At 40.9% G+C, this 22059-nt stretch overlaps 1 protein-coding gene across 1 annotated transcript in view; it reads left to right on the forward strand.

Moving 5' to 3' along the window:
* The window catches only part of WNT7A (Wnt family member 7A), a 50900-nt gene that overhangs the window by 8087 nt on the left and 20754 nt on the right, over window positions 1-22059 (forward strand). The gene's annotated exons all lie outside the window — the stretch shown is intronic.

Here is a 22059-nt window from a genome sequence, read left to right on the forward strand (position 1 = left end):
TGTGTGTATATGCTCAAGGTTGGTACACCTTGAATAATAATGCTATTGTAAACATATTTCCTTGAAAGCAAGTCCCACTGGTCTCAATGTAATCTACTTTATAAAGTGGTCTTAAACACAGTAGAAAGATAAAAGAAGAGAGAGAAAAGAAGAAATAGATATTTGTTCCCTTTCTGATAATACTGGAACTTGGATTCTTCCAGTGATATGAACATGAACACATGAAGCTGCAATATACTGAATCAGACCCTTGGTCCATCAAAGTCAGTATTGTCTACTCAGACCAGCAGCGACTCTCCAGGGTCTCAGGCAGAGGTCTTTCATATCACCTACTCGCCTAGTCCCTTTAACTGGAGATGTCGGGGATTGAACCTGGGACCTTCTACATGCCAAGCAGAGGCTCTACCACTGAGCCACAGCCCCTCCCAAAAATAAGAAGTGCCTTCCTGAATCAGGTTAGTGATCTATCAAGTTCAGCATTCTGTATCATACAGCAGCCATCCAGTAACCCTGGATTGCCAACAAATAGGATACAGAGACCTAGGATTTCCTCTGACGTTTCTTCCTAGCTCTGCTAGTCAGAGGCTTGCTGTTTCTGAATATAGAGGTTCCAGGTACTCACCATGGCTAGTGACCTATCATCAATGAATGTGTTAACACCATGTATGCTAGTGGCCATTACTATGTCCACAGGCATTGAATTGCATGATTTAATTACTCACTGAGTGAAGAAATACTTCTTTTTGTTCATCTTGAATATATTGCCCATCAACTTCACTGAGTGCTCATGAGTTCTAGAATTGTGGGAGAGGGAGAAAAGGTTATATCTAGCTACTTTATTTATCCCGTGCAGAGTTATATAAATCTCTATCATGTCCCTGATTAGTAGTCTTATTTTTCTAAATGGAACAGTCCAAAATTCTTTAGGATTCCCCCTAACAGGAAAGGTGCTCCGTTCCATTCAATCATCGTGGTTGCCACCTTTTGTGCTTTTCCCATCTTTTTAAAGATATGTTTACCAGAACACATACTATTCCAAATGAGGACACAGCATTGTGTAGGGGGTCGGACTAGATGGCCCTGGGGGTCCCTTCCAACTCTATGATTCTATACAGGACATTACAATATTGTCCCTTTCCTAATTATCCCCAACATGGAATTTGCTTTTTTTCCACCTTGTGAAAATGTGAGCCTGAATTAAGGCTTAAATCATCATCCAATGTAGAATATAAATGATCATATAAAATACATTTAAAAATACATTATTCATTATTTGAATAATAGCACACATTAGTAGCAGCACACATTAGCAGAAGCAATGACTCAGATTTTATATAGCTGTAAATGACTCTGGCTTTTAAGTGGGAACAGTGAAGAATCTGGCCCAATTAAGTAACAGTACTTTTGATTATATTATAATTAGGGGTTATAACTAATAGAACTCCTGACCTGAAAATAAACACAAAAATTGCTGTTACAGATCATTATTTTGATTTCCCAGAGCAGTATTAGGAATCTGGGATTCTTAGTGAAACAAAACTACCCTCCTGAAAATCTGTATTGTTTTGAGTTCAGGTGCTTACCAAGCCAGCTGGAGCATGTGCATGTTGTTCTTTGCTTCTGCTTGTTTCCCCAAGCAATGGCTTCCTTTAAACCAGTCGGATCCTAGCAAGGGCATAGCACTCCTAGCTAATCATCTTTGCAGACAAGCTGCAGAGAAGGAGTATGCAGCATGAATGCACACCTGTTGTTCTCTGATTCTGCTCATTCCCCAAGCAATGGCATCCTTCCTTCCAATTGGATCCTGGCAAGAGAGGCACACAGAATGCTTCCAGCCAATCACATTTGCCAACAAGTCTCACAGAGGAAATTTTTAAGGCAGCTTTCAGCACTTACTGTTTTTTATTTGTGGTGCTCGTGCATAGAAATGCACCTACTTTGGTGGGTGGGGGTGTAAAAAGTAGCCATGTTCTTGAGATTTGGGGAGTCTGGAGGGGAGAGGGAGGATTGCATTCCATGCGATTTCAGTGGCATTATGTGCCATGACTCTTGTGCAGGAGACCCTCAAAGTGTCTGTGCTTTGAAAAGAATGCTGTCTGCAGTGTGCACACAAAATGGTCCCAAATATCTAGAACACAAAAAACAGCAAGATTGCTTATTTTGGGTTACCAGTTCAGATTAACAATCACGGGAAAATTCACCTTCCTGAAGCCTGAATCTGAAACTGTAATGAAAGTAAGTTCATTGGAATATTGACCAATGATGTGGACAAATTATTCATTTATTTTTTAAAACATTCATAATTGTGCTTGTCCTCTACTCTAGTAAGACTGCACGCCATTTTGGGGTGATTCACAAAATTGGTCTCCCACCAAAAGCCAATTGTTTGATTTAAGAGTCAATACCTTATAATATAATTGCAGATTCCTACACTCCCAGTTTACTGTTCAGTGACATTTGGAGATCTATGAGATTATGTGGTTGCCATTACTGTTGAGTAGATGTGTAAGACAACACCAGTCTGTAATTTCATGCTTTGTGTAATTGTTGATGTTATATGGTTTGACCATGACCATGCCAAAAAGAGGAGGGGAACTGATGCTGTGCCCATGGTCCCTTCAAGATGTAACTGCAGGCTGTTATTATTGTGGCATGTTGTATAATTATGTGTGATCCTGGCCTGCTGTTCTGTTCTCCAGTTGTCCTGCTATGAGCAAGGCTCTTCTTTATCTGTCTGAAGAAGTGGGCTGTGACTCACGAAACCGCATATCAAACTTAACAATTAACATGCCACTGGATTAACAAGGCTACCCCTTTGTAATCATCACGGAAGTCTCTGCTTTAGGGCCTTTGTTACATTTGACAATGGCTTTGCAATGAACATTCATGTGTGACTGGGTCACAACTGGGTTTGCTGTCTATTCATCAGCCCTTCCATCATTCCCCTGAGAAAGACACACAATATGATTAGATATAGGGAGGAAGAATGAAAATGTCTTGGAATCACCACGAGATTGGGTTTTAACCTGCCATTCACTGTAAGGTGACTACAGAATGTCACCTCATGGGTAACAAAACTGACTGAATGACTCTTCTCCATTGGTGCAGTTTGTACCATTAGGATAGTGTATTCCTTAAGGATTAGTAGAAAAGAGCAAGAGCCCAGTAGCACCTTAAAGTCTAACAACATTTCTGGCAGGGTATGAGCTTTTGTAAACCACAGATATCTGAAGAAGTGACCTGTGGCTCACAAAAGCTCATACACTGCCAGAAATTTTGTTAGTCTTTAAGGTTCTACTGGACTCTTGCTCTGTTCTATTGCTAGTGACAGACTAACATGGCTAGCCATCGTGATCTATCTCCTTATAGATTAGTTTATTCAGGTAGGGGCAAGTGATAAGGCTTCTTGTCCTTTTCTATAAGTAGGAAAAAGGGCAAATTGTGACTTCCTGGTTCATGAAAGAGAAAGGACAACCCTGTCTGAATAGACTCTTCTTATGTTATTCTGCTCATGCAAGTAGATCAATCAGGTGAGCAATAATTCACAAGGGTTAGTAATGTCTGCACTAGCTCTGAGTCACTGAAGGTCTAAGTCCTTGAGAAACAAATGAAGACTTTGCTGTTGACTTCAGCCGGATCAATACACACTTGTAAATAATTTGTGTTTGTGACATTCTGTAACTATAAAAACAGAGGCACAGGCAGGGGTTTTAGTTGTTTGTATTTTTGCAGCCAAGAAAGTGTTCTTGCAAAAACAGGAGCCAGGCTGGAAATCTGGCACCAAGAATCTAAAAACCAGCATGATGCTTTATGCCAAAGAGTCAATCTTTCTAGGCAGTGACTGTCATGGTACGATAAAAACATTGCCCCAAGGTCACTTTTGCAGGAATTTGCATCACAAGGCTTTCATACCTGCCTTCAAAATCTATCTTGTGAGTACATGTTTTAGAAAAATGAAAAGATTACATTACAGTATGTTGGAGTAGGGTAGCTAACGCCTACTGAAAGTTCAATGTATGGGTTTCTTGAAAAGAAAATGAAATCACATAAAACATATCTGACAGTGTCATAGACAAGGTAAGCGATATAAAAAGGAAGCCATGTTCCTGAAAATGATAAATATGAATGATAATGGACATTTTAAAAAGTATTTGGGTCACAATCCAGCAGAGTATGCAACACTTTCAGCCTGATCTTATGCAATAAATAAATTCTATGTGTATTCTGAATAAATAAACTGCATTGTGTTTCCTAGTGCTTACTCCCAGGGATGCATGTACAGGGTTGCAGCCTTAAGCTCAATGAAATGAGTGGATGTAAGTGTATATTCGCCAGATTGTCACTGTTACCTTGGGAATTGTACCTTGAATTTCATTCAGATTTTGCTTTGTTCCTGAAGCGCAAATAAATGGGCAAAATTAATTCAAGCATCCATAAAGCTGAGAAGTGTTGCATGGCTAACATTTTAAAAAGGCAGTGTTTTTTGTGTGTGGAGTTATTTGAACAACAGTTGTTCAGCCTGATTCCACAAGCTGCAGAATAGCCTTCTCTACCTCTGATGACATCAGTGAAATGTGGTGGGTACTCTGCACCTTGCAGGATCAGGTTGTTTATCTGAACAACTGACATGTTCTATAACTCCCAAGGCCTCCATTTTTCATTGCATAGGCCTTGTTTTATGATCCCGTCTGTACTAGATGATGGAATAGAAGCAGGCAAATCCAGATAATCAGGGAGAAGATGGGTTCTTTTCTCCAATTTGCTGTCTATGAATTATGGCTGCTATAGAGATGTGAAGTAATGTAGCCTATGGCACATAATTGGCAAGCTCTGCTGCATTTTCCATCTTTATATTTTCACAGTCAACATATTATTCAGCACATGCCTCTTTAGATAACTCCCCTGCCCCCGACCTCTTGGCTTTAAATAACAGAAAATACAACGTATGTTTTCCAGCAAGATAAATACAAATTTGTCTTTTTTATTTTCCAAAATAACTAATTTATGATACTGCTAGTAGGGCAAAATATTTTTTTTAATGTCCATCCTAATAGGACATTTAGTCCACTGTACCCTCCCCCCATTTCTCTCTGCTTATTTGTGCATAGAATTAACAGTGGATCCAATGTTTGCTTACTCTGAAGTAAATCTTAGGATTCAATGGGACATACCTTTAATGTCCCACTGAAATCACTGGGACTGACTTTCAAGAAAATATAAATAGGATTGTGCTGAAAGTCTCTAGACCAACCTGACACCAGATGTGTTTATCTAAATAGTTTAACCTTCTTTTATTAACAATAATGAGCCAGTTGAACACAGTATACATAAGAACAATAAGAACCCTGCTCCAGTATACCATTTCACACAGAGGCCAACCAGTTACCCCACAGGACCAACAAACAAGGCAAAGCCAAGCCTTCCCCTGATGCTGCTTCCTAGCACTAGAGTCAGAAGTTTACTACCTCTGAATATAGAGGTTCCCTTAACTCACCATGGCTAATAGCCACTGTTGGACCTGTCCTGCATGAACCATCTAATTCCCTCTTTAATGCCACAATTTAATTATTTGTTGAGTAAAGAAACAGTTCTCTTTGTTGGTCCTGAACCTGTTGTCCATCAACTTCATTTGATGTCCCCAAGTGGTAGTATTATGGGAGAGGGAGAAGAAGTTCTGTCCATTCACTTGCTCTAGCCAGTGTGGTGTAGTGTTCAAGAGCGGTGGTTTGGAGCGGTGGAGTCTGATCTGGAGAACCAGGTTTGATTCCCCACTCCTCCACATGAGTGGCAGAGGCTAATCTGGTGAACTGGATTTGTTTCCCCACTCCTACACACAAAGCCACCTTGGGCAAAGTCACAGCTCTGTTAGAGATCTCTCAGCCCCACCTATCTCACAGGGTGTCTGTTGAAGGGAGGGGAAGGGAAGGTGATTGTAAGCCAGTTTGAGTCTCCCTTAAGTGGTAGAGAAAGTGGGCATATAAATACAAACTCTTCTTCTTCCTCCTCCTCTTCTTCCTCTTCCTCTTCTAGTGCTTGTCCTCCCCCTCTAGGCTTTTAGGCTGTTTCTGTAATTATTTCTGGTAAAAGTGTGCATAAAGTATTTCTGGTAAAATTGTGAATAAAGTATGACAGTTATAGCATCAGAAAAATCCCATATGTAGCTCCTAGTCAGAATAAGTGCTGTTACTTCTCTTAATTCTATCCATGTCAGCCAATCATGTATAAAGACAGTGCTGTCTAGGACTACTCTTCCCATTTTCTTTTACATGCAAATAGATCTTTACAGAAATCTCTCTTGGATCATCTGAAATTATTTTTTCCTTTTCTTCTCCTCCATGGCTCTTAGTGTCTATTTTTATCCCACCTTTCCTCCAAGGAACATAGGGTGATGTACATGGTACTCCTAGGATTGCCAAAGGGCTTGGAGAAAAATATCATGTTGATATGTAGAAATTGGCAGCTGAATTTTTCATGGCAGCGAAGTAAATAACATCACCTGGTAAATAACACCATATCGAACCTCTGTTAAAGGGACTTTTCTTCAGGCAGCTGGCAATCTTAGGTATTCCACATCTCTGTTTCATCCTCACAACAATCCTGGCTGAGGTAAAGTGACTGGGTTAAGGCCACTTAGCGAGCCTCATGGCTGTTTGGGGAACTGACTCTGGTTCTCTCAAGCCCTAGAGCAGGGGTCGGCAAACTCATTAGTCAACAGAGCCAAATATCAACAGTACAACGACTGAGATTTCTTTTGAGAGCCAAATTTCTTAAACTTAAACTACGTAGGTAGGTACACTGTTTATTAACTTAATAAACTTTAATTAAAGTTTTAAGTCTTAATTAAACTATAGGTACACTGAATAAAACTTGATATCTTACTTAATAATGATCTTATTTATTGATAAAAATTAAATTGTAAGTAAGGTATCCATAAAATTAAATCATGACAATGACTGACCAACACTTAATGTGAACAATGGCCTTGCATCTCCCCAACCCCCACTGACCTCTCGTTGCCGCCCTGGCGCATCCCGCCCGCCTCGGCCTCCCCGCTCGCCTCTCGGCCTCCTCCTCCTCACCGCCGCCGCCTGGGCTCGTTCCTTCCTTCCCTCCCCAGCCGGCCTGCCGTCCGCCCGTCCGCCCCTCCTCAGCACCTTGGCCTCTGAGGAGGAGGAGGAGGAAGAAGAGGAGGAGGAAGGCGGAGGGGTGTCCTCCCCCTTCCCTCTAGTTGGCGTTCTCCAGCAGCGGAAGGGAAGGGCAGGCCACGAGGGAGCTTGCAGGTGAGGAAGGCGGGGGAGGGTGTGTGTGTGCTGGATCGGGGCCTCCCTCCTTCTCGGGCCAGCACGTTGCAAAGATCTCCCCCCCCCCCAGGCACGGCGTCTCTGGGCTGGCGGAAAGGTGGAGAACTTTTGCGGGACTTCTGCATGCGCGCAGAGCCCAGCCGGGGCAGGGAAGGGATGCCAGGCTCTCCTCCTCTGCGACGTGCAGCCCCGATCCTCTGCTGAAGGAAGCCAGCCCCCCCCCTGCGCCCTCCGCGCCCGGGGAAGGTGGCTTCTCTTGGGTGGGCGGCCACGATCCTGCAGCCCAGAGCCGCACTCAAGGGGCCAAAGAGCCGCATGCAGCTCTCGAGCAGCGGTTTGCCTACCCCTGCCCTAGTGTGACCACTACATTACACTGGCTCTTACACCTTCATTAGTTTGCCTGTCCTAACCTAGTCTTAGTTCACCTGGTTTCCACATCAGCATCACTGTCTCCTATGATGGTTTGGAATCTATGAAGCATACATTTGAGGACACTCGTGGAGCAGGTCTTTCCTGCCTTTCCCCATCCCCCAGTAGTTCCCTGAGACCTCCAAAGCACTGATCCTGGAGGTTGTGGGACACACAAATACAAAAGACCACATAGCCTGGAGAGCTGCAGTGAGGAGGAGGAACCAGGCGAAATTGCCTACCCACTCTTTTTCTACCCACTTCCACTGGCTCCTTCTGCTTCACTTTTGTTCAGATAGATGATGTGTTCTTCAAGGATTAGTTTGAAGTTTTCCTTGTTGAGATTTTGATCTGAGTTTGTGCGCAGAGGCCTAACTAGACAAGAGGTGAGAGATCTATGATCAGATCTCTCAATGATTTTAAAAGCAATTGCAGGGCAGAAGGTGGGCAGGATTTAACCATTCCCCTTTGCACTGTTTTCCAGACATACCCTCACCCCACCCAGGAGCTTTTTCCCCAGAAGGGAAAAAGACAGGCAAATTCCAGAGGATTGTCAAAGCATTTCAGATTTTCTTTCCAAATAGCGTTGTTGCCAGCTTAGTATTGAGCTCATTTCTGAAATTTCTAGCTGATTTCTTTTATGCAGTGGTTTCTGAAGGTATGCAGAGGCTGATAATGGAAAAAGTCACGGCTAAGGAACAGAGTCACAAGCCAGCCATGTTTAGGGTTCCCAACCTCCAGGTACTAGCTGGAGATCTCCTGCTATTACAACTGATCTCCAGCTGATAGAGATCAGTACCCCTGGAAAAAATGGCCACTTTGGCAATTGGACTCTATTGCATTGAAGTCCCTCCCCTCTCTAAACCCTGCCCTCCTCAGTCTCTCCCCCAAAAACCTTCTGCCAGTGGCGAAGAGGGACCTGGCAACCCTACTGGCCAGAAGCCATAAGATAAGGGAGTTTCTTCTCTCTGTTCTGAGATTCCAGTCCTTCCTGCTTCAAGAGGAAAGGTTAACTAGCCATTTGGCTCCTAGCAGTCTTTTGTCAGTTTGGATGTGACAATGTAGTAGGGTGTGAGATAGTAGACCATGCCCGACTTTGACCAGATCCATTAACATATGAAAGCTTGAAAGTATTCTGCCCTTCGAGGTTGAGGGCTCTTCCTCTGGACTCCTCCCTCCTGCCAGCTACTAGTTTGCAGCCGGATTTTTTTAAAAAATATTTTAATTATATTTTTCAAAATACAAAGAAAAAAGGGGAAATTAGGGAAAGGAAAATAGAATTACATTCACTGTTTTTCACCGGTGCATGGACTGTTTCATCATCTACATAGAATGTCTCTCTAATCTATTAATGGCATTTCCTAAATCTAATACAATTTTCTTATACTACATCAATTCTTGTTCTTAATAACTCTGTCTAATAAACATATTTCTGAACATCAGTATCTTTCATAAAAGGCCGCCATTTTTGCATGTGTTCTTTGGTCATCTCATAATGCAATATGGCCGAACGTCTTGCCATCATTGCATATTCATGCATTTTTGTAATCCACATCTTTAAGTCAGGTGTCTCCTTGTCCTTCCATTTTTGTGCTATTAACAGTCTCGCAGCAGTCATTGCATATTGATAAAGTTCTTTATACTTTACAGGTATTTGAGTTGGAGTTATTCCCAATAAAAAATATTTAGCTTCCAATTGAAAGCTCATTTTCAACATCTCTTGTATTTCTTTATGTATGACATTCCAAAAAGTTTGAATTTTTTTACATGTCCACCATTGATGGAAATATGTTCCTTCTGTTTCTGAACACTTCCAACAGTTAGCCTGATTTGCTTTGTACATCTTCTGCAGTTCTTTCAGAGCATAATGCCATCTAAAAAACATTTTATACCAGTTCTCTCTTACGGCTTGTGATCTTGAGAATTTAATTTCTGTTTTCCACAGTTTTTCCCAAATTTGCAATGGAATTATCTCCCCAAAGTTTTGCATCCACTTCACCATACATGTCTTTACTTGTTCTGATGTGGTGTCTATAGCCAACAATATTTTATATATATTTGACAAAAGGTGGTCCTGATTTTTCGTAATCAAAGTTTCAAATTCTGTCAATTTTCTTTGTTTGGATCCTTGTAAATAGTCCTTTCTTAATACATGAATTATTTGGTGATATGTAAACCAAGAGATTTTTACATTTTCTTCCTGAAGTTCTTGCAATGATTTTATTTGTCCATCTTTCTTAACTAGGTCATTATAAGCGAGTAACCCATTTTTGATCCTGCTTGCAAAGTCTGTGTATGCTTCAATAGGAGACTGGTGGTGAGGGACTGAGACATTTCTGGTGGTGAGGGACTGAGAAATCTTTTAAGTAAATTCCATACCTTCATCATCTGTATTGGTAAATTCTCTGTGTTTACATTCTTGAGTTTAGTTACAACTTTTTTGGTCCAAAGTAGTTGATGAAATCCATGTCCAAGATCAGCTTTTTCTAATCTTATCATTCTGTCTTCAGGGAGGATAATCCAGTCTGACAGTGCAGCCAGTGTGGCTGCTTGATGATATAATTTGAGATTTGGTAGATTTAATCCTCCTCTACTTTTCTCATCTTGTAGCACTGCAAATCTTACTCTGGGTTTCTTACCATTCCAAATAAATTTATTCATTCTTCTCTGCCATTTAGTCATTACCATTGGGTTTATGTCAATTGGAATTGTTTGAAAAAGAAATTTGAGTCTTGGCATAACATTCATTTTCAATACTGCTATTCGACCCAACCATGAGATTTGAAGTCTGTTCCACCTTTGTAGATCTTCTTCAAGCTTCGCCCATACTTCTTTGTAATTTAAATCAAAAAGTGTGTCAGATCTTGTTGGTATCTTAACACCCAAATACTTCACACTCTTCTTTGGTGTGAACCATTGAAATCTATTCTGAATGTCTTGTCTTTCTTCTTCTGAGACGTTATAAAGAATCATATTGGTTTTAGTTTTGTTAAGCTTATATCCAGAGTAATAACTGAATAGATCAATTTGTTTCTGAATTTCATTCAATGAAAGTTCTGGTTTTTGACATATTAACACCACATCATCTGCGTAGCTTCTTATTTTATATTCTTGGTCTTCATATTTTATTCCTTCTATTTTAGGATCGTTCCTTATCCTGTTTGCAAGTATCTCCATTGACAAGTTGAACAACTGTGGTGACAAAGGACAGCCCTGTCTTGTTCCTTTTTGTATCATCAATTTATCAGTTAGCATCCCATTGATCAGAAGACTTGCGCTTTGATTGGTGTAAATAGAATTCACAGCTTTCAAAATTGTGTACCACAGTCTAGTTATTGCAATGTTTCCTGCAGAAATCTCCAAGAGACATTATCAAAAGCCTTCTCCGCATCCAAATATATCATTGCTGCTTTTTCTCTTTTGTTCTTAATAAAATTAATTGCAGTCAGGACAACTCTGACATTGTCTTTTAATTGCCTTTTCAGGATAAATCCTGTTTGATCTGGGTGGATTATTTTCGTAATACACTTCTTCAGCCATTGAGCTAATATTGAGGCAAAAATTTTGTAATCCACATTTAAAAGTGAAATTGGTCTGTATGATTTAGGGGAACATCTTTCTTTTTCATCCTTCAGAATTAGAGACATATGTGCAACTTTCCATGTTTCTGGAATTTTGCCTTCCTGAAGCAAATCATTTAATACCTTTTGCAATTGAGGAGTTACTATGTTCTTCATCTTCTTATAATAGCTCACTGAAATTCCGTCTGGTCCTGGCGCCTTATCTACTTTTAAATTTCTCAGGACATCATTTATTTCTTGTCTGGTAACTTTCTGATTTAAGATTTTTCGATCTTCCTCCTCAAATTTTTTAAGATTTGCAGATTGAACATAGGATTCAAGATCTGTTTGTACAGTATCATTGTTCTGATATAATTGTACATAGTATTCTTTAAAAAATTCTTGAATGTCTTCTTCCTTGGTTGTCAGTTCTTCATTCTTATATACAACAGTAATTCTTTTTGCAGATTCATTTTTCAGAGTATTAGCTAATAGTCTCCCCGGTTTGTTTGCTTGTTCAAAGTATTTGTGTTTTACAAATCTCAGTTTCTTGTGCATCTCTTCTACTTCCAAACTTTCTGTTGTTTGAGACTTAAGATCTTCAGCATATCCTGTTTATTTCCCGACTTATGGCATTGTTCTTCTGAAAGTCTTAGTTGGGAATGTAGGTTTTGTAGTCTTTCTTCTCTTTCTTTTTTCACTTTGGAGGCAATTGCTGTCAGTCTTCCTCTCATGTTAGCTTTACTTGCATCCCAAACCATTCTTGATTCCATCTCTGGGGTACAATTATTTTCAAAAAAGAGTTTCACCTCCTCTGGAAACTGTTTCACAATGTCCTAAGAAACAGATTATCATTCATTCTCCACCTTCTTGGTCCTCTTCTGTCTCCATGAAATTTCATTTGTAGAGGATTATGATCTGCGTATGTCACTGGTAAAATTTCCACTTCCTCCAAATTTGATAATAAAGAATTTGAAATCCATCCAAGATCTATTCTGGAATGAGAACTGTGTCTGTTGGAATAATAAGTGTAATCTTTTTTATTGGGGTACTTAAAGCGTCATGCGTCTATCAACTTCCCATCTTGAAGATACTGAAATACTATCTTCGGTAGTTTGTTCCCTTTTTGTCTTGTTGATTTGTCCATCTTAGGGTCCATTACCCCGTTCATATATCCTACTATCAATATTTCTCCTTGGTGAAAGTCAGTTAGATCTTCAAAGAAGGTCTTAAAAAACTTTTCCTTAGTATGTTTTGGTGCATAAATATTCACAATTGTGAATTTAAGTCCATTTGCCCCTTGCAGTAATAGAAGGACATATCAACCATCCTTGTCAGTTCTAACATTTTCTATGAAAAATTTAGTCTCTTTAACGTAAATCGCCACCCCTTTCTTTTTTTTGGATGCTGATGATGAAACTGCCGTACCAAGTTTTTTGTGTTCTAAAATGTTTTTCATGAACTTTTTTTATATGCATCTCTTGAATACAAATCAAATCCAAATTCAGTTTACATAACTTATGAAATATTCTCTTTCTTTTGCCTGGAGAATTTAGTCAATTTATGTTAACTGAAATGATATTAGTTTTTTCCATTTTATTTATATGCACAAGCTTCATCCGCTTTCAGTTCTTCTTCTAGTTCTTCAGAGTCTGGGGCCTCCAATGCCTGAAGTTTTGCTTGTCTTTCTACTTCTTGATCAATCTCTAGAAGAGATTCAGGTGATATGTAAGGCTTTGCCACATCTACCAGCTGATGGAACTGATTACGTTCCGCCCTTGGTGTACTTGGATCAACTTTAACTAGTCCTAAAACCGCTTCTTTGAGTTTTTTATTCTTCTTTTTCTCCTCTCCTCTCCTCTTCAGATCTTTCTTCTGCTGGTGTGTTTTGACTCTCTCTTCTCCTGTAGCGACGGTATTGATGGGAATACAGTAGTTCTTCGTCTAGCTGCTCCGCCTCTCCTTTATTTCTGACTATTCTTCTCCCATCCAATAAAGAGATATCTAATGCGTAGGGCGCAATCCAACGGAATCTTATATTGTACTTGTGTAGAATAGCCCGTAATTCATCAGATTGTTTCCGTCTCTGAATAACTGCTGGAGGTAGGTCTGAGAAGATCTGAATTTGCTTCTCTTCATATGTCAATCTTTTCTCTCTCTGGAGTCTGAGTATTTCATCTCTCACTCTCTGATGTGTGAATTTAACTACGATATCTCTAGGGGCTTGAAATTTTTTGGAGAAAGCTGTAGTAATCCTGAATATTTTTTCAACTTCCTTGAGATCAAAAGTATCTTGGAGCAATTGTTGTAATTCAGTTTCCAGGTCCTCAGATCCGAAACTTTCCGAAAAGCCTCTGAATTTTAGATTATTCTCTCTATTGATGATATCTTGAAGATCAAAACGTTCTTCAGCTTGTTCGTTCTTCCCTTCATGCATTGTCAGGGTAGCTTCATGAAACTCCACCTTCTGATCAATTTTCTTTTGTTTTAATTAAAAAGTTTTAAGCTTTCCCCAGGAAAGTTGGCAAGAAGGCAATGCTCACCTTTAAGTCAGCAACAGACCTGTCAGCCGCAAAACAAGTGGAAGAATCCAGATGAGAAGCCACACCTTCTCACTTTGGAGCCATTGGGGAGGTCCAATTTAGACTGTGACTGCAACATTGGGCAAGGAGGGGTTTTTCCTATACCAGCCATATATCAACCAGCATGAAAATCACAACAATATCCCTTTTTTAATTAAAGCATCCTCCTGAAAAATGTGGTTCAGATGAAAGACATTGGCAGGAGTATGCACACCCTGCCTAACAGGCTGCAGTCATCTGAGAATCTCCCTCCCCCCTCAAAAGAGTCCCCACCCACTCCAGTTAAGGCATCTGGCCTCTTGCTCTGAGCAGCTCTTCCTGGGGGAAAATGTTTTTCCCCCCCACCTTTCCCCCCCACCCACATTCTCCATTTGGGATTCTCCTGATCTGTCCACTCAAGAGAGGCTGAAAAAGTTACAAATCAGGAGACATGCCTTACCAGCCCCACAGAAATCCTATGTTGTGTAACACTTCCACCCCACCTACCCCCATTTGCCAAAGGAGGGCCTCACTGTATTCCCACCATCTCCTCCTGCTCCAAAGGAATCCCATTTCCCATGAGAAAAAAAAGATTCGCTTCAAGAGGGCAGGTGCTCACCAGGGCCGCGTTTTTGCCTCAGAGATCGGGGGGGGGGGGAATTCAGTTATCTTTCAACACCAAGCAACACCAAGTAAGTGAAGACCCAGAGGACAGGTACCCACTTTTCTCAGACAGTCTTGGGGGGTACACATGGAGGCAGCTCTATTTCCCCTCACCAAATACAAACAGAGTGCTCTGCAGCCAGACAAAGCTCTGCCTGGCAGCCCATACAACTTTACACTCGGGTTGCCAAATGACCAGGAGAAACTCCAGCCTGCCCAGCATCTGTGCCTTTAGCTTAGGTTTCATCTGCAACAATCAGGAAGGGAATCAGTTCCCAGCCTGGAGACAAACCGGATTCCCGCCTGGCTGTCATTCCAGTCCCAGAACACTTGTGCAAGTCCCAGGGGTCCTCATTCCACTCTGGATGCTGTCAATCCAGTCCCAGAACACTTCTGCTAGCTCCAGGGCCTGTCCTTCCGGTCCCAGAGTAGCGTATCTGGGCTTAGAGCTCTTACTGGAAATTCCGTACCACTATTTCTTTGCAACTCTTTTTGTGCTGTAATGTATTTCAATGGAGCCCATGCAAGTCAATTGGCAATCCAGATTCCCATTATTTTCAGTGGGCTGTGCAGCCTCTCCCATTGCTTCTAACGGACAATCCCGTCATTTGTTTCAGTACATCCCAAGAAAGAGAGAACCAGAGAGAGAAATAGATAGATAGACAGACAGATACTGAGAGAGAAAGAGAGGGAGAGAGAAACACAAAGAGAGAAGGGGGAAGAAAGAGGGAGAGAGAGAGAAAGGGGGACAAAGAGAGAAAGAAATTAAAAAAAGGGAGAGAAAGAGTGAGAAAGAAAAAGAAAAAGAGAACGGGGGAAGAGAGAGAGAGAACGAACGAACGAACTAGAGGGGGGCAGAGAAAGCAAACAAGCACCAGAGAAGGGGGGGAGAAAGAGAACCAGAGAGAAAGAGAGGACAGAGAGAGGAGGAGAAAAGAAAGGAAGGAAAGGGAGAGAAAAATAGAGACGAGGAGTGTGAGAGAGAAATATCCCTTGGCTAAGAACCCTTGAACCCCCCCCCCAATAATCGCATTCCAGGTCCAGCACCAGATTCAGGGATGCCAAAGCATGCCTGCCCTCCACCCCCTACTCAACGCCAGGGGGGAGGCCAATTCCTAATTTTTAAAAACCTAAAAACCCTATGCTGTCATGGGCTGTGTGGGGAGCAACGGCAGCCACAGAGGACTGAGGCAAGGGATGTTTGGGGTAAACTGCCATGTGGGTGCTCCATTATCACTATGAATGCTTTTGCAGTGACAAACAAAAGCTACATGCAGAACTGTCACCATGTTGAAGCAGCCTATGTTGTCTATAATGTAGTACTTGGGATAACTGTATAATGAAATTAAAAGCACAAATAAATCAGCAATTTATAAATTCCCTTGCTGTTCTCCCAGTGATTCTTTCTCCCACTTATATGCTGTTCTTTTCCCTTTGGCTCCTGGCTGCTATATGCACACACTGAGCTCAGGATCACAGTTGTTACTTCAGGGCAAAACAAATACTCAAGGGGAAAATTAATCTTCTGGATAAAATAGTCTTAAAATAACACAATAAGAAAGCTGAATTACAAGTACCAATGCCAGAATATTTTCTACTTCATTTACATTCTAAAGAACAATCGGGTGCTCTGGATCATGAGTCATCGGTGAAACCACAGTGTATATAAATTAAATGAGGCAAGAATGTGATATTTCATCAATATGGGACTCGAGCTTTTTATAACTCCAGGGTGGTAAATTGCTTTGGATTCTTGTCTTTTTTGCTGTCCTCTCTGTCCTTCAGTACTTTAGAGATGAAAAGAAGTTTTCACTAAGGAAGAATAAAGGAGCCTTTTATGTGCATTACAGTGTACCGTTTAATGCAATCTGATCTAATTCTGACATCAAGGAGGGACACTGGGTATATGTCACAAAGGGATCCCTAGAGTTCTTCAGATCTTTGATTCTGGTAGTTTTTAAAATGCATGTCTGTTTCTGGATGCATTCAGCGTCTTGCCATCCACAAGCCAAGTCATTCTCCTACATTTATTTATTTAGGAATTTTTTATGCTACCTCTCCAGAGTTCTGCGTTAAGGTATTGATAAAGGAGGAGCCTCAAGGAACTTGTCCAGGTTTCTAGTGATGTTGAAAACCCCTGATTGTAATGTGTAAAGGCAGCCCCAATTGCTGACACAGCCAATAGTCTTCAGGATTATAGCATGCTTATAGTGTTGTTTGAACTTGTGAGCCATAGAAGGAGTTTGGAAAACTATCTCTGGTTTCCTCTAGAGTGCAGCACATTATGCATTGCGACTAGATTAAAAATTTGAAGGCCATAAACTGAATCATAGTTCAAGGCATCACTCTCTGACAGAATAAGTGATACTCACACATACCTGTGGGGGCAATCTCTCACCCCCGAGCTGCATCCCCACACGATGAAAGAGTGGGAGAAAAAAAATGGAAGAGGGGGATGATGTCATGGCTTCCATGGCACTCTAGGAACTTCCCGCAATAGAGATTAGGGCAATTCATAGAGTGGGACAAACACTGTGACAACACTTCCTGGTGCTCACCCAGAAATGACATCATGGCATCAGTAATGTCTCTCCCCCACAGTGCTCCTACACACAAAGGCAGGTAGCTGAATTTAAGATGAATTGGAGGTATAATGATAATGTACAGTCGCTGAAAATACAGGATATTTTAGGTCTGAATATCTTAACTAAAATAAATTTGGTACAAAGAGTTAATTTGATATAAAGTGATACATATATCAAAGATGTGATTGATACATTACTCAGTCTAGCAACAGTCCACAAAACAGGTATTGCATGTTATTTATGTAACTCATATGGTCCCAGTGTCACAAAAGGCCATTTGATACAGGGCTTTTCCACACAGCATTTTTGATGCAGCTCAGCTTCTTAACTGCATTGGGATTTCCCCTCCCTTACAGACAATAAGGGAGAATGAAAAAACAAAAAACAAAACAAAAAACCCCCCTGCAAATGATACAGTCTGTAAGGGAGAAGAAAGACTGATGTAGTTAAGAAGCCAATTTATACCAAAACTAACTGTGGTAATCTACTGCGACTTGTGTAGGTTTTTTTTGTTTTGTTTTACAAAATGTTTATTTTATTTTATTTATTTATTTTTAAACGTATACCAAGGCCGGGCTCAGAGTGGCTCACATCGAGTATCAATGCAATATAATCTGTATTACAATACAATACAAAAATACAAAAGCCCACTTACTTCAAGGGTGTAATCCTGTTTTTAAAGAAGATACTAGCAAAAACACACATTTATTTTCACAAGTTACCATGTTTTTTTCACCAGAAAAAGTAATTGTTTCAGTGAATGCCAGTTTTGCTGGATGTTATATTGTTGTAGAAAGGCTTTCCTGTCGCACATGCTTCCAAAGCACTGATACCTGCCCAACAGAACTATGACATGCTAGAAGATGAACATGGAACTATGGAGAGGAATCAGCTGCACATGAGAAGCCATTTATTGACCAGGCTCAAACTGACATGGGCAGAACTAGGGAACAGATTTAGGGTTTTGGTCTGGAAGCACAATTTTATGGGTATCTTGACTGCAATAGACCAGGATCATAGTGAAGCTTTAAAAGGCTTGGACTTAATAGGATGGGGGAGACTTGTCTGAGCAGTAGTGTGTGCAAAAAAGGATCTTGGGGTCTTAGTTGACCAAACACTGAACATGAGTCAGCAGTATGTGATGCAGTAGCTAAAAAGGCAAATGTGATCTTGGGCTGTATCAGCAGAAGTATAGTGTCTAGATCACGCAAAGTGCTGGTATCGATTTGCTTTGCTCTGGTTAGACCTCACCTAGAGTACTGTGTTCAGTTTTGGTACACAATTTAAGAAAGATGTAGGCAAGCTGGAACGTGTCCAGAGGAGGGCAACAAAGATGGTGAGGGGTCTGGAGACCAAATCCTATGAGGAAAGTTGAAGGGTATGTTTAGCCTGAAGAGGAGAAGACTGCGAGGGGATATGATAACCAGCTTCAAGTACTTGAAGGGCTTTCACTTAGAGGAGGGTGCTGAGTTGTTTTCTGTTGCCCCAGAAGGTCAGACCAGAAACAATGGGCTGAAGTTAAATCAAAAGAGTTTCCGTCTAGACATTAGGAAGAATTTTCTAACAGAACTGTTCCTCAGTGAAACAGGCTTCCTTGGGAGGTGGTAAGCTCTCCTTCCCTGGAGGTTTTTAAGAAGAGGTTGGATGGCCATCTGTCAGCAATGCTGATTCTATAACCTTAAGCAGATGATGAGAGGGAATGCATCTTGGCCATCTTCTGGACATGTAGTAGGGGTCACTGGGTGTGTGTGTGGGGGAAGTAGTTGTGAATTTCCTGCATTGTGCAGGGGGTTGGACTAGATGACCCTGGTGATCCCTTCCAACTCTATGATTCTATGATTCTAAAGACATCATTATAGTGTTATGGTTTTAGAGTAAATTCAGAAGTACTATTAATTCTCACATTGACTTGCTCCTCACCAAAATAGTTTTAATCATTGTAACTCTCAGATTCAGGTTATGAGAATTTGCTAGGAAAGTCAGGATGGTGCTTATTCTGCATATATCTAAGAGACCAATTCAAAGTTTCCTAAGTGTCTTCGTTCTGTAAGGACTGGAGGTGGTAAACAAACAGTACAAGGCTATGCAGAGTTACACCAATTGAAGTCCAATGGGTTTAGAAGGTAGGGTTGCCAGCTCCGGGTTGGGAAATACCTGGAGATTTTTGGGATGGAGCCTCAGGTGGGCGGGGTTTGGGGAGGGGAGAGACATCAGTGCCATAGAGTACAATTGACAAAGTGGCCATTTTCTCCAGGTGAACTGATCTCCATCGGCTGGAGATCAGTTGTAATAGCAGGAGATCTCCAGCTAGTACCTGGAGGTTGGCAACCCTATTAGAAGAGTATAACTGTTTAGGATTGCACTGTTGGTGAGCTCAGTAAGAGTGCAGTGCTTTTGTGGGCAGTTGTTAGCTGAGAAGCTAATATGCTCACCGTTCATTTATGTACTCTATCTTCATCTTCTACTACATCAAAATTTAACACTGTGTGAGACATCCTTTGGAGACTAATTATGCCAATGCAACACTTCATGTGGAGGAAAGGCAGCATGGTATAGGCCAATCTTGTCAGATCTCTGAAGCTAAGCAGGGTGGGTCAGTACTTGGAAGGGAGACCTCCAAGCAAGACTCTGCAGAGGAAGGCAATGGCAAACCACCTCTGCTTAATCACTTTCTTGAAAGCCCCTTTCTGGGGTCGCCATAAGTCAGCTGCAACTTGACAGCACTTTATACACACACACAACACTTCATGGATGTATATTAATACCATTTCCTTCAGTTTGCATTACAATCAGTTAAATTGTGCTTATGACAAAGGAGCTCATTAGAAAGTTTAGTGTTTCCAGGATATTTATACATTTTGAAAGTACAAGTTTCTTATATGTATATGCAATTATATAAACAAGTAACAACTAAAACCTAAAAAGGATAGTACAGACTTCTATCAATATATATCCTGTAGCTAAGTGGCCATGAAAATGCCTATTAACTGATTTTGTTGATGTCATCTTTGTGTCCATTATGCCATTAGCTATTTGTGGCATATGGTAAGGAAGTAGGTATTTTCTGTAAAAGAACCACTAAGAGGCAAGCATTAATATATAGATCACTTGCAGAGAGTGATACTGTGGAGAATAGAAGTGCCTAGCTGTACCATCCAAAACAGAGTTACACCCTTCTAAGTCCATTTATTTCAATAGAATTGTGTAACTCTGCTGAGGATTGCACTGTAGGATACTTTCTTCTCTGTTTTTTGTATAGACTGACACATCAGACATGTGCTGCAAAAATCATGAGGTTCAACAACCAATATTTGGAACAGAATTATGAAATAACTACAAACTTATGTAGAACTTACCTAGTGTTAGAGTCTGAAAAGAATGTTTATTCAGTTACACATGGAAGAAATTCTTCCACACAAAACTCAGCTACAATCAAAATCGGTTCACAGTCAACCTACGGTCATACCTTCCTTCCTGTAAAGAGAACTCAAAACTCCAAAACCTACTCAGTATTGTGGGAGAGAGGGAGTATGTGACCCAACAGTCCTTATGTGTGTATTCCTGAACTTTAATTTTCTTTCTGAGAGAAAACAAGTTTAAGGGATGGAATAAATGAACAAGAGGGGGGAAAGTGTGTGTGTGTGTGTGCGTGCAGACTATAAGAGTTCTATTTTGTTTCAAAAAATGTTCAGGGAATGCAAGGAGATGGCTAGATAGAAAGGGCTAGGGCAACTGCCTTATGAGGAGTGGTTAAAACGCTTAGCACTGTTTAGCTTAGAAAAAAAGGTGGGTAAGGGAAGACATGATAGAGGTCTATAAAATTATGCACAGTGTCGAGAGAATGGATAGGAAGAAGCTTTTCTCTCTCATAATACTAGAACGCGGGGTCATCTGCTGAAGCTGGAGGGTGAGAGATTCAAAACAGACAAAAGGAAGTATTTCCTCACACAATGCATAGTTAAATTGCGCAACTCCCTGCCCCAGGATGTGGTGATGGCTGCCAACTTGGAAGGCTTTAAGAGGGGAGTGAACATGTCATGGGCTATCCATGCCTACTAGTCAAAATGGCTACTAGTCATGATGCATACCTGTTCTCTCCAGGATCAGAGAAGTGGGCCTATTATATTAGGTGCTGTGAAACACAGGCAGGATAAGGCTGCTGCAGTTGTCTTGTTTGTGGGCTTCCTAGAGGCACCCAGTTGGCCACTGTGTGAACAGACTGCTGGACTTGATGGACCTTGGTCTGATCCAGCAGGGCCTTTCTTATGTTGTTATGTAAGAGAAGGGCAAGAGCGCTCCAGAATCCCTGAGGAAGTTTGGTTCAGCCTAGGTTTGTTCCTGCTCATTTCCTGTCCATCTATAGTAACCAAACAGCAGTGAGCAAACTGCATATGTTTTGCCAGCAATGCAAGAAAGTTTGGAGATTATTAAGGGATCCTGCTTGGAGGTTGGAATGTATTTTTTGTATATTTTTTAAAATTTGAACTTGTAAGCCTTCTTGATATAAATAAAGGAAACAGACTATCTGGGGTTTATAAACAAAACATGTCCTGTTATGTAGGTCTGGTAGACTAACCAGGGTTTTATGCAACCGATCTGTGGCTTAAACAAACCAAGTTAATTGTGACATTTAGAACTAGAGTGTTTGTACCATTCTCAGCAAATCCCTGGCCAAATGGCATAAAGGAAATATTAGTTCTGGATTTCTGTTGGGAAGAATGTTATCATTATGTATCCATCACACTGACTATCACCTGAATAGAATGACGTTGACTTGTACAGCCAAAAGACTAACTGGAGCTGAAGATGTCCTGTTGAGTTTTTCAAAATCCTGTTGAAGTCCTCTTAAAGTTTCCATTTGATATCGCAGTCTTGCCTGCACCCTTGAGCCTGACTACATTAACGGTCGAGTATGGTAACCCTACATTTATGAACATGGCAACATGCGCTGCTTCACTACAAGCATGTGTATTGGTTCTTT

The sequence above is a fragment of the Euleptes europaea genome, chromosome 1, assembly GCF_029931775.1.
Source record: "Euleptes europaea isolate rEulEur1 chromosome 1, rEulEur1.hap1, whole genome shotgun sequence".
Classification (NCBI taxonomy): domain Eukaryota; kingdom Metazoa; phylum Chordata; class Lepidosauria; order Squamata; family Sphaerodactylidae; genus Euleptes; species Euleptes europaea.